The 17,212-nt window shown below is 36.2% G+C and overlaps 1 pseudogene; it reads left to right on the forward strand.

The window, feature by feature from the left end:
- Nucleotides 1-5,867, forward strand: part of LOC112858655 (putative ATP-dependent RNA helicase DDX10) — a 115,455-nt pseudogene extending 109,588 nt beyond the window's left edge.
- Nucleotides 5,868-17,212: the final 11,345 nt, after the last annotated feature.

Here is a 17,212-nt window from a genome sequence, read left to right on the forward strand (position 1 = left end):
AAACCTAGCTGGCAAATGAAGGAGGGTGAAATATGAACTATTACATTTTATACTGTGCTTTTCATTGACGCCTCTCTTCCTTGCATACCCCACATCTGGTCCTAAGTCAAATCCTGTCATCTTAATCTTAAAAAGATATCCAGAATTTGATCCTGTTCCACCATCTCCTATTCACTGACCATATCCACTGTCATTGATTATTCCAATGGCCTTCTAACTGACTTTTCTACATTTTCTGTCAACAGAGTCTCGTGGCAATACAACAGACGAGGTGATTTTTATTTAATGGAAACCAGATACCATCCTTTTGCTCTGAACCCTGCAATGACTGCCTGTCTCCCTCAGTCAAATAGCCAAAATCTTTGCAATGCCCTAAGAATTCTTGTGAATTTTGGCCCCTTGTTACTCTTTTTGCTACTCTCCCAGTGTTCCTTCTCTTCTAAACACACTGATTTCCTTGTTCCACAAACACATACCTGGCCTCAGACACCTCCTGCCTAAGGTGTTTGCACATTCATTGTCTTTACTTGGAAAACCCATCTCTGAGATCTCAGTGGGACTCTATCCCTCCTCTCCCACAGGGCTTTAATCAAATGTTACCATTCCAGTGAGGCTTTCTATAACCCCTCTAAGATTTCTCTTGATGTTCCTTATCCCTTTTTCTTGTTTTATTTTTGTTCTGAGTCCTCACTACCACCAACATACTACATATTTTGTCCATGAATCCTGTATAATTTCTGCCTCTCACCTCTAGAAGATAAATTCCACAAAGACAGGATTGTATCTTATATTGTTCACTACTTTATCCCTAACACCTAAGCCAGTGCCTGGTGCTTGGTAAGTAAATATCAGGTATTTGTTGAATGAGCAGCTTTTCCCACCATTCACTTTACAGATTGAGCCCTGATCAGTACAAAGAGGCCAGGTCTCTCTGTAATGCATACCCCTCAGTATCTAGAGTTTGATCACATGTCTTCTGAAAATATCAGCTGTGTGACTTTGCACACACCATTCAGCTTTACACGCCATTCAGCTTTTTAGTAAAATGAAAACATTCATATGGAAGTCATCTAGTAACTGTCCAGTTTAAATGAGACACTGTGTAGGATAATTATTTTAAAATTTTGATATGAATATTTATGTTGTTATCATTGTATAAAGTTTTATTGCATTAGCTATTCATGATAATTTTCTATTTTTTAAATTTTTTCATGTTTTTATTTATTTTTTTGAGAGAGAGCACTCAAGCAGGGGAAGGGCAGAGAGAGTGGGAGACACAGAATCTGAAGCAGGCTCCAGGATCTGAGCTGTCAGCACAGAGCCTAAGGTGGAGCTCAAACCCACAAACATTAAGACCATGACCTGAGCCAAAGTTGGATGCTTAACTGACTGAGTTACCCCGGCATCCCTATGATAATTTTCTGATACAGTGGTAAGGATGATCCCCAAAAGCATGGAAAGACTTTTGATATGGGTCAGGTTTGTTTTTTGGTTTTGGCTTTTTAGGAGTTACTTTTTACTAATCTTATTGATTTTAATAAACTTTTTTTTTTCTTCCATTACTCCTCCTACCCACCTCTTACTGCACTCAGTAACAATTTACTTACAGTTTTCAGTCAAAAAAGTTACTTCCTCCGTAATATCTTCCCTGTCTTCCACACAGATTAAATTGGATTTATATTTTATGTGTTTATATAGGATATAAAACTTTATCATTCTAAATTTCATAAATGCAAAAAAATCATTCAGTGTATATCTTCTCTAAGTACCACAAGGTAATGAACTAGATGTTTTGCTCCCATTCTATTTCCAGCATGAGGCACAATATATAACATAGTAGGTTTGTTTGGCTAAGCAATAATGCATTTTTAGAAAAATTTCAATGTCAGTGATATATCTCAACTTTGAATCCTTATAATACATTTCACGTCTCCATAAGGGCATTATTTTTTCCTCTTAGTAGACTTTTTGTTTATATGGCTTATCTCCTTGATTCTTATTGTCTAGATGCTTATCACCTTCATGTTATTCCCCATATATTTAGCAAGAATCTACTAAAATAATATTTTGAGTATATTATGTATGATAGGCAATTCTAATTTGTTTAATTTTTTTTATATTTTTGTTTCATGTTGCATGTAGTAATTCATATGGTATACCTACCCTGATCTATGTGTAGTTTCTCTAATATTAATCTCCATTTTATAGAAGAGGAATCTAAGCTACAGGAAAGTCAGATATCTTGCCACAGAAGTAGGAAATGCAGGGCCAGAATTTTAAGTAAAATGGTGAATTTCCAGAACTTATATTCTACCAGAAACATAGAGAAATGAGTTAGAAAGTTCCCCAGATGCTGAAGAAATAAGTATTTAGTGGTATGGAAAAATATAACTTCATTGATAATTTTGATTTAGTTGTTACTGATGATTAGACTGCCCACTGAATATAATGAAAGTCTTGACACTCAGTAAATTCTAGAAAAAAAACTTTTTTAAAAATAAATAATGCTTTGGTTTTAGTACATAGGTTATCAGAACTATATATACTCTCTCCACCACACACACACACACACACACACACACACACACACACATTCACAGATGTTTGTGTGGGTTTTTCACCCTATTGACTAAAACTCACATATGTGTATGTGGGTTTATGAAAAAGAAAAATACAGAGGTGTCTGGGTGGCTCAGTCAGTTAAGCATCAACTTCAGTTCGCGGATCATGAGTTCGAGCCCACATTGGGCTCTGTGCTGACAGCTCAGAGCCTGGAGCCTGCTTTGGATTATGTGTTTCCTTCTCCCTGCCCCTCCCTGGCCCGGGCTCTGTCTCTCTCTCCTTCAAAAGTAAATAAACCTTAAAAAATTTAAAGGAAAAAAAAAGAAAAAGAAAAATGCAGCCCCAGGGTCACTTTGAAACAGAATGACATAGTTTGTGAGGTACAGTAAAATAAAACAAAATATAATTAAATAAATGTGCTATGTTCCACTTTGAGAAGCCACCTAAAGAGGAAAAGTATTGTATCTTTCTTCAGCTGTAAGAGATTCTGTGTGTGTATCAACTGTCCTGCCAGCTACATCCTGGCTCCTCTATTCTTGCCCTCCATGTTTGACAGCAGCCGATGAGCAGAATGGAAGTTTATAATGAATCTGTCTGCACGAGAATTGCAGTGCTCTTTGCTACTGTTATTGCAGCCAAGGTCTAGACTTCCTGGCTGTGAGCTGGCTTCTTCAGTTTGATTGTCCAAAGAATGCCAACACACATCCACAGAGAAGGTAGAATGGCCAGATACAGAGAGGATGACAAAGCTTTATTAGTTTTGCTTCTCTCAGAAGAAAAAGGGAATGGTTCAGCAGCTTCTCAAGAAGAAAGTGCCTGTGAAGGAAATCAAAACCAATCCAGATAAACTTATAGATGTTTAGGAAAAATAAATTTGGAATTGTTTTTAGAAAAAGATAAAGATTTAAAAGAGAAGGCTCAAATGGGGCGCCTGGGTGGCTCAGTCAGTTAAGTGTCTGACTTCGGCTCAGGTCATGATCTCACGGTTCGTGGGTTCGAGCCCCGCGTCAGGCTCTGTGCTGACAGCTCAAAGCCTGGGGCCTGCTTCAGATTCTGTGTCTTCCTCTCTCTCTCTGCCCCTCCCATGTTCACACTATGTCAATCTCTCTCAAAAAAAATAAACATTAAAAAAAATTTTTTAGAAAAATAACAGAGAAGGCTCGAAGATGTTTTGTCCCCCACATACATTCAGCATATCTGATGAAGAATAAAGAAGTATTTGATGTGGACAAGTTATCTATACCTGAATATGGCTTGTCTCTTGGTCTTGCTGTGGCACCACAGGTAAGATTTCTTCACAAAATGCAGGAAAAAAAAAAACACCAAAGAATTGTTAGTTAGGATAACAAAGTAGTTGTGCCAACAACTTCCTCCCTCACCAGTGATGAAGTGGAAATTTTCTCACTTCATTGAGAAAATGTCCATCTTTCAGAAAGGGGGTAAAGGACTAGAAGGGTCAGAGTACAGACTGGCTAATGGTATTAGGGACAAAGAGGAAGAATCGAAAGTAGATGAGGAAGAAATGGAAGAGCAACTGGGAAAAGCAAAAGGTTGTCAACCTTCATCCGTTGCTAACATTGACGAGACAGAGAAGATCAAGGAAGGTCCTATGCAGTTCCCGGACAGAGATGAGGAGGAGGAAGAGATATGATGCTGATTTCTTCAAGGTGAAATGGCACAATGTTTGGGTTGGACCTTAAAGAGCATGAAGCAGCACAGAAGAAAGCAGCTTCTAAATCCAGTGTCAAGGAAAGAGTGGCCAAGTTTGCAGAAGCAAGTTGTAATGACGAGAAAATTATATATTTATATATACATAAATGATTATATAAAGTTAAAGATTATAAAAAGTTACACAAATGTATTTGTTTATTCAATGTACATTCACTTACATTATTTCCTGGGGAACTTACATGTGTAAATGACTTAGTTCACAATAGCTTCTTAACTCTGTATGTAGTGTCTGCCATGTATCTCAAGAGAGTTGTTAAATTTCTATAGTCAAAAACGTAAATGCAGCATGAAGAGTCTGTATTTCATAGAAATATGGAGCTGGAAAGAACTTTAAAATATAGGTGGTCTTTTCTCAGCTCAGAGAATGGAGGCACAGAAAGGTTAAGGGACCTCGCCAGCATGACACAGAGCACTGATTCCCAGAGGAGTGCTCGGACCATGTTACTTCTCCATTAATTCTCCTGTGAATCATTTTACAGCCTGAAGACTCCCTGTGCAATAAAAGTTTATTAGCCATGTGTCAGGAACTTTGCTAGGTGCTGGAGTTACAGCGATTTATGAGACATAGCCTGTGCCCTAAAGGACATCACAGTCTAATGGTAAAGGTAGGCACAAAACATGCTACAGAATCTAATAAGTGAAATGCATACAGAAGAGAAACACATAGCCCAGCATAGAGGGGTCACAGCAGAGATATTAGAGTGACCTCCAATCTGAGTCTTAAATGATAAGTGGGAGTAGAATTTTTCCAGGCAGGATGTGGAGACAGGGGTAGGAAAAGGTCCATGCATAGGAAAGGATTAGCTAGGAGATACACATAAGAAAAAGCAGTGTGCTATGTTCGAAAGAGGGTGAGGTATAGACAAAATATAAGCATTTCATTGCTGCTGGAGTATGAAAGGTGAAGAGGAAGTTAGCAGGCAGTAAGTCTGCATGAGTAGGTCCAAACCTTGAAATGCCTAGGAGGCCATATTTAGAAAATGTGGAGTGATTGGAGAATTTTCAATAGGAGTGTCATGTTGGGTTTGTATTTATGGGACCTTGGTCCCGGCATGCTCTAAGGAGTCAAGGAAAGCAGAGAGATTAGCTAGGAAGTTGGTACACTAATTCAGTTTTGAGATTTCAGAGACATAAATTAGGGCAGAGAAATTGAGATGCGGGCAGAGGAGACAGATGTAGAGAGATACAGATAGACAGGAATTGTGAAGGGTTTCTTACATAATGAGAGTTTCTAGAAGAGCAAGTTCTGATCTTCAAACTGACCCCAAAGGAGAGAGAAAGTAGGCTTTCTTATAGCTCACCAAGATGTAGGGTAGAAGGGGACAGTGGGGCAAGAGCAGGAAAGCTGTTCACAACCAAACGTTAAACATGGAGCCACACCCTTGATTTACAAATGGATTCCCTTGCCTTCAGTGGCCAAGCATTCCATGGTAAATAATAAATAAGATAAAAGTCTAGAAATGGCAGAGCTAAGGTGTTTATGGTCTTTAAGCTTAAACTATTCACACATAGATTCCAGTGACCAGGAGTCGCAAAACCAGGAAATCAAGGTGGCAAAGCGGCAAGCCATCTAGGACTCAAGAAAGATTTCCATTTCAGAGGGGCAGTGGAGCACTCAACCCAGAAACTAAACCACGAAGGTACAAATCCAGCCAAAGGAAGAAACATAAGAAGGTAAGATCCGAATGCCAAACCTGCTGCTGATCAGAGGTTCACAAGTCCAGGAATTTGGCCAGACTAAGCCTGCAGGTGAAGGTTATTATCGACTGCATCTGGGAGATGCCAGAGTCGTGTCACATTTTCAAGAGCTTGCAGCCTAGTTAGTCGAGAGGGAAAGAATTCCTGTGAGTCATACACAGCACACCTTACCTGTAGAAGACAACCAAGGCCATGATCGGAATGAAGACCAGGATGATCAAAGTTCAAATTTTAAGACCTCATGCCAAGTTTATAAACCTACATGTTCTATTCTTTTGGTTAATCCAAAGAGGAAAGAGGAGAGATTTTTCAGTTCTTTAGGACAAGCAGCCTGTCTAAGAAGGCTTGAGAAGAAGATAAAGATTCTTACTGGGTTTTGTGACTGACTACCTGGATGCAGTTGAAATTTTGCTATTCAAAGAGAGCTGAGACAATCACACAAGTAGAATTTAGTCTTCTGTTAAATTCTTTACTTCTTTTTTTTTTCAGAAGTCACAACCTGATCCATTAAGCTCCTGCTTTCATTTAGTGGTTCTCTCTCTAAGCTGACATCCCATAACACAGGGACATTTTCCAAATATATTTATGCCATCAGTTGAAAAGAATTCCCACCATTAACACACTGTCAAAGACATCATCACCGAAACTGCTAAGTGTTTATACAGAGTCATGGAATCTCAGCAGTTTATTTGAGAGCCTATTGTGCACATTTGTGCCTCAAATATCTCAGCCTTAAGTGGGTCCTTATTAACAGTAGATCTAATAACGTTACTATATTCTGGAGGGAAAAATGAAAGCTGATTAGGCTGGCTTTTCAGTAATGGAGAACCAGTGTCATAATAGAAGGCAGAGGAGTTTGAAAACATGACAAAATTTTCTGAAAGCTGGATGATATATAAAACATTTGATTTATCATCTCTGTACAGCCAAGAGTAGGAACTTCTAAATAGGGTGTTTTGAAACTCTCCTTTTTTAGCACAGTGGTTAAAATCATAGGCATTGGAGCCAGAAAGCTTGGGTTCAAATCCTGGTTCTGACACTTTTCCTGATCTGTCACTCATCCATAAAAACAATAGGAATTAATAACTGGACTTACCTCACAGAGTGGTGGGGAAGAAATCAACATTCACAAGATGCTTAGAGCAGAGCTCAGATTATAACAGCACTGTACAAACAACATTAGAAGAGCATGGGGTATTATTTTTCTTGGGAGTTGATCCTGATAGGTCATTCCCTCACCTTTCTGTCTGAGGACTGATAATTAGAGTGTCAGACATTTCACTGTTTACTCATGTGCTCAAATCATGGCAAAAGCTATACTGTGAGCACAATAAATCCTCTCAATTGTTGCCACATTACTGTAGTTTTAATTCTTCAGTTAATTCTCCAAATTGGCTCAAATTCTCTATCATCCTTGTCATTTTCACCTAATTCCATAATTAATTCTTGATGGGATTTGGTTCCCAATGCTATTTGCGTTCTAAAACAGTCAGGGATTGGAAAGCAGCAGGGTAATTGCCTTGACAGCGTTTTGCTTGGTTTTGTGAACCTTGTTTTGGATATATTCTAGAAAGAAGGATCCAAGATTTGTGGAATTCAAAATCTCATCTTGGCAGCAATAGCATTTGACTTTGCACAGATTGTTAAAGAGGTGAGGTACTTTGCTCAGCAGGTGAGAAAATTATTTCTGTTAGCCATTATGACTGTCATGATTTGGGGAAGCAATTCAGAAAACCACTTTTATAATACTGAAAGGTTTCCTTGACTTTCACTAAAAGAATGGGGGAGCATTAGCAAAATTAATTTAGTCAAAGCAAAGTGATAACCAATGTAATCATCATTTTGCAGATGCATTATTCATTCAGTCATTAATTCAACAATTATTTATTGGGTGTTTTCTATGTGTCTCTTACTGTTTTGGTGTCACAATAAAATGGTGAATAAAACCTGGGCCTGGCATCCATATGCCATAGTCTAATAAATTTTAGAAATGTGGTTTTGAATATTAATTCTAAGTATCTACAAGTATAATTGAGAAAGCATTTTTCTTGCTATTACCTCTAATCAGTCCCAATATTCTTGTGTACACAATAAAACAAATGTACTTGGATTACATTTTAAACTCAGAAGTTTAGAAATAAAGATGATTCTGGGAAAAACTTCCTCAACCACTGGATATATCCCTGTGGTTAATTGTTCAGTCTCAGTGCCATGTGTAAGAGGGATCATTATTTCACTCAGTGGTTCATAACTGTTCTAGACTGTAAGATCTTACAGGGACCATTTTTATTGGTCTTCATATTCCCAGTGCCTAGAAGAACATCTGGAATAATGGTTCTTAGTTCTGGCATTTTTCATTCTTTCATCTTTTATATAGCCATATTAATATGGTTGTCTGGACTTACTGTGGGCCTACAAATGAAGAATCTTCCAAGGTATGGACATGTCTATTTTAAAATAGCCAAGAGAGGTTTCAGATGCTCAGTCAGGCTTGAGGGTTGGGTCCCACCAGTATAGAACTATTAACTGAATGAATGAGTGAGTGAGTGAACGAATGAAAAATGTCATCACAAATGTGTACAGAAATCATGTTACATATTTCGTTGATATGTATGCCCAAATTTTAAACTTTCCTGCAACAGAATTGAAAGTGATTTAAATAAACAACTGTCCGTGCCAGTCTTCCATTCGCAATTATCCAATTTGTCAATACCATATATGTATTACTTCCATTAACTTCTGTATTTCCAAAGGAGAGCTGTACCCATTAGAGACTAGAAAGCTTTCGCTAGGCTGACTCACAAATTAGAGGGAAGGTTCACAAGATGTGAATTAGTTGATTTTTCAGGCAAGCAGGGTGAGTAAGGACAAAAGTCATTCAAATACCTGGGACCTGAAGGTCAAAATCTTCCTAGAAGTCAGAGATGCTAAGAGTGAAGAGCAGCTGGTGTTCAGCAAGCAGCCCACAAGTTGCAAAGGAAAGTAATGACTCAAGGCAAGTACTTGCACTAATATTTTGTCCCAGAGTCCTCTTTTCAGTATCTATTAACTTTCCACAGGAAAGTTAACACTTAAATATAGGATCTTAAGGACAAGCTAGTAACGTTATGAATTCTGTTAGATTTACACAAATCTTAAATGAAGTCATGATTCCTTTGCACACTTTGCACATTTAGGATATGCCTAGAATGTGTTTTTTTTTTTTTAAATGCTAGTAATACTGAGAAAACATATGGATAAGAATAAGCTTTGCCAACAATTTTAAGCTCTGAATAATTGCAATGCAAGAAGTGATTAATTACTAAGTGTTTTAATACTAATTCAATTAACTCCATTCATTTTCCTCACCACACTGTCTTTAATTAGCTGATTTGCCATTAAAAACAGCACATTTGTGACAAGAATTGTACAGGAAAAGAAAAGGAACATGCTGTCATTTGAATTCAAATGCTAATTTACAACCAGAGCCTAGGGAAAGAAATACATTTTGTTTACAAAAAAATCAAAAAGGAAGAAAGACAAACAAAAAACTCACTGCTAGGCAATAGTAAACATATATTCATCTAACTATAAATATCTTCTATAATATAAAGCTTTTAGAATGAATTGTCAGTTAGGAACAACATTTCAGGAATTGGTTCTACAATTCAATCAAATTTAATATAATTTTAATGTTTTTCAAAAGCATTTTTTCTTCCAATGTTTTTACTGCAGAATACAAACATGTTAATCTAATTGCTTGTGACACCACTAATTCCCAAGATTGGATCATTTGATTTTCAGGATAGGTGAGAATCAGATTTCTAGCAGAAAGAACCATCATTATATTGGAACTTAATTGAATACTTGACCTCAACCTGATCTGCAAAGTTATTAATGGGCTAGCATTTATGTAAATTGATATTGCTTTATCATCTTCTTCTTTCCATTTATGTAAAGGGCATTGTGCATAGAATGCCTGGAAGGATGAGTTACGTTAAATAATAACAAGGAATATTTTATTCATTTATAGCTTACCTTTCTGGATTACAGATCGTTTAGTATCATAGCAAGTATGCTTTCTCTATTGTAACATTCTCAATGCAGCAGCATGTTCATTAAATACCATTGTTAAAGCATATGACATTGTTTTGTAATCTCTGTAGGTAGATGCCATTTTGGTGGTGTAAATGTGAGTTGTTATGTGGTAAAAGAAAAACGACACAGAAGCCAGTATTTATTCAGAAAGGTGGAAATGGCAGACATCATTTTCCAATCTGATTTTAATCAAGAAATTAAAATAGTATCTAGTTGTATTTGAAAAGTACTATATCAACAAGATAACACCTGTTGGTCTGTCACTTTGGCTTGCAATTGTGGTATTAAAATGTTTTCGTTAAGAATTTATATTTTCATAAAGGACAAAACATAATAGTAAAACACCAATTGACACCAGTTTATTTCAATTAACATAAGCAATATCAACAATATTTAACTTCAAAAACAGATATAAAAACACGTTCACTTAAAAATTGCTAGTCTTTGAAAACATTCCTCAAAGAAAAACTGTTATCAGCTCTTATAATTCTACTTGTTTTCTAGGGGCAAGATTAAAGGCTATAGCACCAAGATACTTCAGAAGAAGGTGTCTCGCGAAGATTTAATCACTATTCCACTTGGTTCCCTATATGTGCTGAAAAATGTTACTTAGTTTGTGGCCTAGCAAAGATGAAGTTTGGAGATGAGTGATAAATTTGATTTTATCACTTGATTTTATCACCTGTCCCACTTCTTTTCTAAATTTTTTTAATGCTTATCTATTTTTGAGAGAGAGAAAGAGCATGAGCGGGGGAGGGGCTGAGAGAGAGAGAGACATACTACCTGAAGCAAGCCCCAGGCTCTGAACTGTCAGCACAGAGCTTGACACAGGCTAGAACTCACAAGCTGTGAGATCATGACCTGAGCCAAAGTCGGACCCTTAACTGACTGAGCCACCCAGGTGCCCCTCCTCTCCCACTTTTTGTAGCCCCTTTTTTCTCCTTCCTTCTTTTCTGATTTCAACATGCCACATGTCGTTATAGTCCTTGCTTTCCAAGGCACCAACCACTGTAGCTTGCAAGGCCTGATGTAATCCATTTCCCACAATGGGAATAGAGTTGAATTTGCCAGGATCTGCTCTGGACCTAGAGTGAGTATTGAGACAAGATAGGGTAATGTGTCAATGACAGTTGGGGTGGGCGTGCTGGCAATGCCGGCAACAGTTTTATACGAGAAATCACTCACTCCTAACCCCCATGATAATTCATTGAACCTGAATCCACCACTGTTGAATTTAGATCCTACATAGTGGTCAAAGGACCATCTGTGGGAAAGTTAAAACAACAATGACACTCCATTTGGCATTATGAGAATTACATTTGCCTCATGGATCTCTGTAATATATAGCATAGTGGGTTACAGGGAAAACTTTGGAACCAGACATATCTGAATCTGACTATCAGCTTCAATGCTTATTAACTATGTAAACTTGGGCAAAAACACAAAGCGATTAAACCTCTGTTTTCTCATGGAAGCATAATAGTACTTTCAGAGAGGACTGTAGAATAGATTCCATTAAATAATGGCTATTCAGCACTTAACACATCATCATGCCCATGGTAAATGTTCAGTAAATGTTAGCTATATTGTTGTTATTATTATTATTATTATTATTAGAGTCATCAATGATGATGAGCAATAACAGTGTTCATCAAGCAGCCTCCCACATCTCCAGCTTCCACTGCAATTTGTTGGGACCATGTGATTACTACTAGCAAATGAAATGTGAGGCACAATGGTGTGCATCACCTCCAGACTGAGGCAATTAAGAGGTAGTGTGCTTCCTTCACCTCTCTCTCATTCCCTGCTACTGTGACCTTGGAGACTACATATTCCAGATAATATAGCTACAAGGTAGAATAGTTCCAGCAATTTAGATTGAACTTTATATGAGTGGGAAATAAATCACAGACATAGACATGCTAGGGCTATTTTATTTTATTTTGTTTTAATTTACCATAACATAGCCTAGACCAAACTATCAAATACAGGTATTTTGAGATAAAGATGATAAATCTAATTGCTCCCATTTTATAGTAGGAGATACTAAGGCTCAAAGATTTAAAACAATTTCCCTAAGCTTCCAAAGATAATTAGTGATGTTACCAGGATTCGCTTTCAAATCTTTCCATCCTGTGGAATGTTTACTATAATCTAGAGAACTTGGATTATGATCACCATAATAAAAGAACATTTATGATGAAGATCTGAATCTATGCAAAGCCTCTCTCAGTCAGCCAGCATAGCATTAACAATCTCTAGACTTACCCTCACCAAAGTAGGTGCTTATAGAATAAGAATAGCACTGTATATTAAACTCTAGTATTCATTGTAAGAAAGGTATTTTTATTATAGTAGGTGTCACTTGATGGTAGGTTAATTATTAAAATATCATCTGCTTCACTGGAAAAAAGAAATCCTTGGATTGATTTTCCAGGCATCTAGTGTTTCACAGGCTCAGCTTGTCACCTTGAAATTTCAGAGATGTTGAGCATAGATCACTCTTTTCCCTCTAGAAATACAATTCAGTAATTCAGGGCAAATAAACTAAAATTTGCTTATCTTATTCCTAGGAGAATTGTGGCTTTTGGAATCCTCACTCTTTCTTTGGCCTCAAATGGATTTAATCGTCATTATAAAACTAATAAATTAAACTGAGTGCCAAAATTGTTACTGAGTTGACTGATATCATTGATGTGTCATCGCTGTTCCCCACCCCCACCCACCAAACTCCCTTCCTAATTTGCCAGGTGGAACAAACAGGATCAGGCTTACATCTTGCCTATTATTTCAAGGAAATTACTTGCATTCTGAATACTTTCCACTGTTAATAGGTTTTCTTTTTTTTAGACAAATTGGTATTCATTATGTTTCCTTTGGAAAAAAAATGCATTCAAGTTTCTTAAAGTTCCAAAAAAACACCTTTAGCTGGTTTTATTTTCTTTCTCAATATGTACTCAGAGCCATTTCTAACAGAGTTCATACAAAAGCATTTGCTTTTTTGTGCCAATTCTAAAGAGCAATAATGTTTTTAAAGAGAAAACTTTGCTTTTAACAATTTCAGCTGAGTTTTTAACAGTTTTTGAGTAAATAAAGTATACAATGCACACTGGATATTTCAACAGACCTAGGATCTAGTTTTAGTTCCTCCAGTAACTAGCTATTTGAAAATAGAAAACTCGCTTACTCGTATTGAGCTTTAATTTAAAATCCAGTAGCGTGGGAAGACAAAGCTCTCTAAGGTCACTTCCATCTCTACCTCTGCACACCGATGTATATACATGGTGCTTTCAATTTAATCTCACCTGGATTTGTGCAATATATTCCTAGCTAATCCTCTGTAGTTAATCTTTTATCCACCACCCACCGAACAGTTCTCTTCCCTGTAGTCACTCATTTTTCAATAGCTTCATAAAGTTACAATTTCCATATGATAAAAGTTCTCCACTGTAATTGTGTAATTCAACAATTGTTAGTAAATTCATAGAGTATTTTGCAATCACCACAATTTAGAATATTTCTATAAACCCCCAATCTCTCTTGTACCTGTGTATGTTTAGTCCTGACTCTCACTAACAATGTGAGACAATGGCTGATCTACTATGCGTCATTACAAATTTGCATTTTCTGGGCATTTCACCAAATTCAGTTATACGATATGCAGTCTTTTGTGTTTGGCTTCTTCCACTTCGCATAATAGTTTAAGTTTCTACCATATTATAGTATGTATCAGTAGTTCATTCCTTTTTATTGATAAATAGCATTACTTTATAGGGATACTACCACATATTGTCTATCCATATACCAGATGGTGGAAATTTGGATTGTTTCCAAATTTTGGCTATTATGAATAATGTTGCTATGAACATTTGTGTACATATTGTTTTGGGAGCATAGGTTTTCTTTTCTTCGGGGAAGATTATTAGGTGTGGAATAGCTGGATCTTATGGAAATGGTAACTACTTAAGAAATTGCCAACTGGTTTTACAAAGGGTTGTATCATTTTACATTCTAAGCAGCAATGTGCAAAAGATTCAGTTCTTCCGCATCCTGTTCAAATCTTGGTATTGTCTCTCTTTTTGGTGATAGTCATTGTAGTTGGTGTGTGGCGGTACCTCACTGTGGTTTCAATTTGTGTCTCTGTAATAGCTGATATTGTTGAGCATTTTCATGTGCTTACTAGCTTTCAATAGTGAAGTCTTTAGTTAAATGTCCATTCAAAATTTTGCCTATTTCAATCGGGTGGATGGTCTACTTATGATTAAATTGAGAGAGTTCTTTACATATTGTGGATACAAACCTTTTACAGTTATATGACTTATAGATATTTTCTTTTAGTTTGTGCATTTTCTTACTGGTATATTTGAGGCACAAAAGTTTTTAGTTTTGAAGAAGTCCAATTTGTAGAATTTTTCTCTTACCATGGTCATATCTTAGGATTCACTGAGCAACCTAAGGTCACAAAGATTATCCTACATTTTCTTTTAGAAGTTTTATAGTGTTAGCTCTTACATTCAGGTATCCAATCAATTTTGAGTTAATGTTTCGCATATGGTGTGAGTTAAGGATCTAAGTTTCTCTCCTCCTTTTTCTCCTTCTCTCTTCCCCTCCTTCTCCTTTCCTTCCTCCTCCTCCTTCTTTTTGCATAGAGATTTGCAATTGTCTCAGCATCATTTGGACTCACAATTGTGTTTCATTATTCTCTATACCTATCTTTGTGCCAGTATACTACCTTGATTACTGTGCTTTTATATAGTATGCCTTGAGATCAGATAGTGTACATTCTCCAACTTTCTTCTCTTTCAGAAGAGTTATGACTGCTCTTAGTTCTCTGAATTTCCATATAAAGTTTAGTTATTAATTTCCATTTGAAGAGACTACTGGGATTTTTAAAGAGAATGCATGGAATTTATAGATCAATCTGAAAAGAATCATCTTTTAACAAATATTGAGTCTTCCAGTCCAGGAAATGAAATGCCTTTTCATTTATTTTAAATCATCTTTAATTTCTCTCAGTGATGTGTTGTAGTTTTCAGTGCATCTTGCATTTTATCTTCTATTATAACTAAGAGTTTTATTATCTTTGATGCTATTATAACAAGAACTGTTTTGCTTATCAACTTCAAGTTTTTCAGTGCTAATGTATAGCAAGAAATTTGTAGGAACCATCCTTATCCCCATGGATTCTTTAGGATTTTTTTTCAGAGCATCAATATCATATAAACATTTTACTTCTCCTTTTCCAATATGAATCTCTCTGTCTCTCTCCCTCTCACTCTCTGTTATTGCCTTATCACACTGATTAGAACCTTAATTAGCAATGTTCAGTAACATTGACAAACCAGACATCTTCCCTTTATTCCAAATATTAGAAAAAACATATTGTCTTTCAACAATAATTTTGATGTTACCTGTGAAGATGCCCTGTAGCAAGTTGAGTAAGTGCTCTTCTGTTCCAATTTGAGGGGAGTTTTTATCATAAATGAGTGTTGCAATTTTTAAAATGTTCTTTCTGCAACTATTGAGATAATCATGTTGATTTTTGTCCTTTATTCTACTAATAAGGTATATAATATACATGGATTTTTGGTTATTCAACCAACCTTGCGTTCCTGGAATAAGCTTCACTTGGCTGTGGCATCTAATCCTTCCGTAGATTGCTGGACTTGGTGTGATAACTCTTGATATGGAATTTTTGTGCATATATTCATAATGAATATTAGTATGTAATATTCTTTTCTTGTGAACTTTTAGTTATCAGGGTAACACCTGAGTCACAGTTTCGAGTTAGGTAGCGTGCCCTTCTTCTGTAAGAGTTCTTGAAAGATTGTCATTTATTCTTTAAATATCTGAATAGAATTTTCCAGTGCAACCATCTGGGCCCGGGCTTTTCTTTGAGGGAGATTTTTAATTAGTTATTCAATCTGTTGTTGAATCCCACTAACAGATTTTTAGTTTCAGTTACTGTACTTTTCCTTTCTTAAATTTTAATTTAGTTCTTAATTTTAATTTATAATTCTTTTTTTTTTACCATATCTATTTTTGATTTATTGTTGTCATGCTTTCCTTTAAATCCTGAAATATGCTTTTCTTTAGTTCTTTGAACACATTTATATTTGCCTTTAGGTCTTTGTCTGCCAAGTGCAACATCTGAGATCCCCTCAGTGACAGTTTGTATTGACTGTTTTTTTCTGGTCCAGGCCACACATCTTTGTTTCTTTGCATATCTCAACATTTTTTGTTGGAAACTGGACATTTTAGATAAGGTAGTTGTAACAACTCTGTTTTTTTGTGGGGTTTTTTCCCCCACAAAGATTGTTGGTGGTTTTTGTTTGTGATTTCATTTCATTTCTTTTCTTATCTTCATTTAATAGTTTCTTGGACTAAATCTATGAAATCTGTCTCCTCTTCAGTTTGTAGTTATTGATATCTTTGCTCAGTTCATTTTTATTATTCTTGGTTTTTCTTTTAATTTATTTTTTAAAATACACCCAGTGTTAGTATACTTTAGTCATCAACTAATAATTGGACAGAATTTATGCTCACCCACCTCAAGTCGGTAAGATTTTGGTGTGCTGCATATGAGATATATCTGCATATGTGGAAAAGTTCATTAAAATTCAGATCATTATCACAACTACTCTAGATTTTACTTTCCACTGAGCCCTTTTTAGTTTTCTATGTGCATGTGAGCATGTTCAGATTTGGTCAGAAGTGTGGTTGGTAGGTCTTTTCTTTCTCAGACTCAGTCAAGCCTCAAGCATGTTCCTATACACTTGGTTCAACGATTACCACATTGGGCCAATAGAACCCTTGGTTTTCACTGTGATTAAGAGTGGGCATCACCACCACTATGAACTGAAATAGTGCCTTTCGATGGCAGCAGAAGCTATTGTTCCTCATGTCTTGCCATGCTTTGGTAGAGCTTTCATATCTACTGTCTTGTGGGAGTGTGGATGGGTAGGAAACAGCCTTGAGCCAGAATATCACAGAGTCCCACTCTTCTGGTGAGAAGTTCAGAAGTTTTTTTTTTTTTGTTTTTTTTGTTTTTTGTTTTTTTAAACAAAATACTTCTCATACTATTTTATGCCTTTGGTTTTATTAATTTCCAAATCACTGAAAAGATTTATTTTTTGCTTTATTT

Source organism: Puma concolor, chromosome B1, assembly GCF_028749965.1.
Source record: "Puma concolor isolate L17-30 chromosome B1, mPumCon1.1.hap2, whole genome shotgun sequence".
NCBI classification, from domain to species: Eukaryota; Metazoa; Chordata; class Mammalia; order Carnivora; family Felidae; genus Puma; species Puma concolor.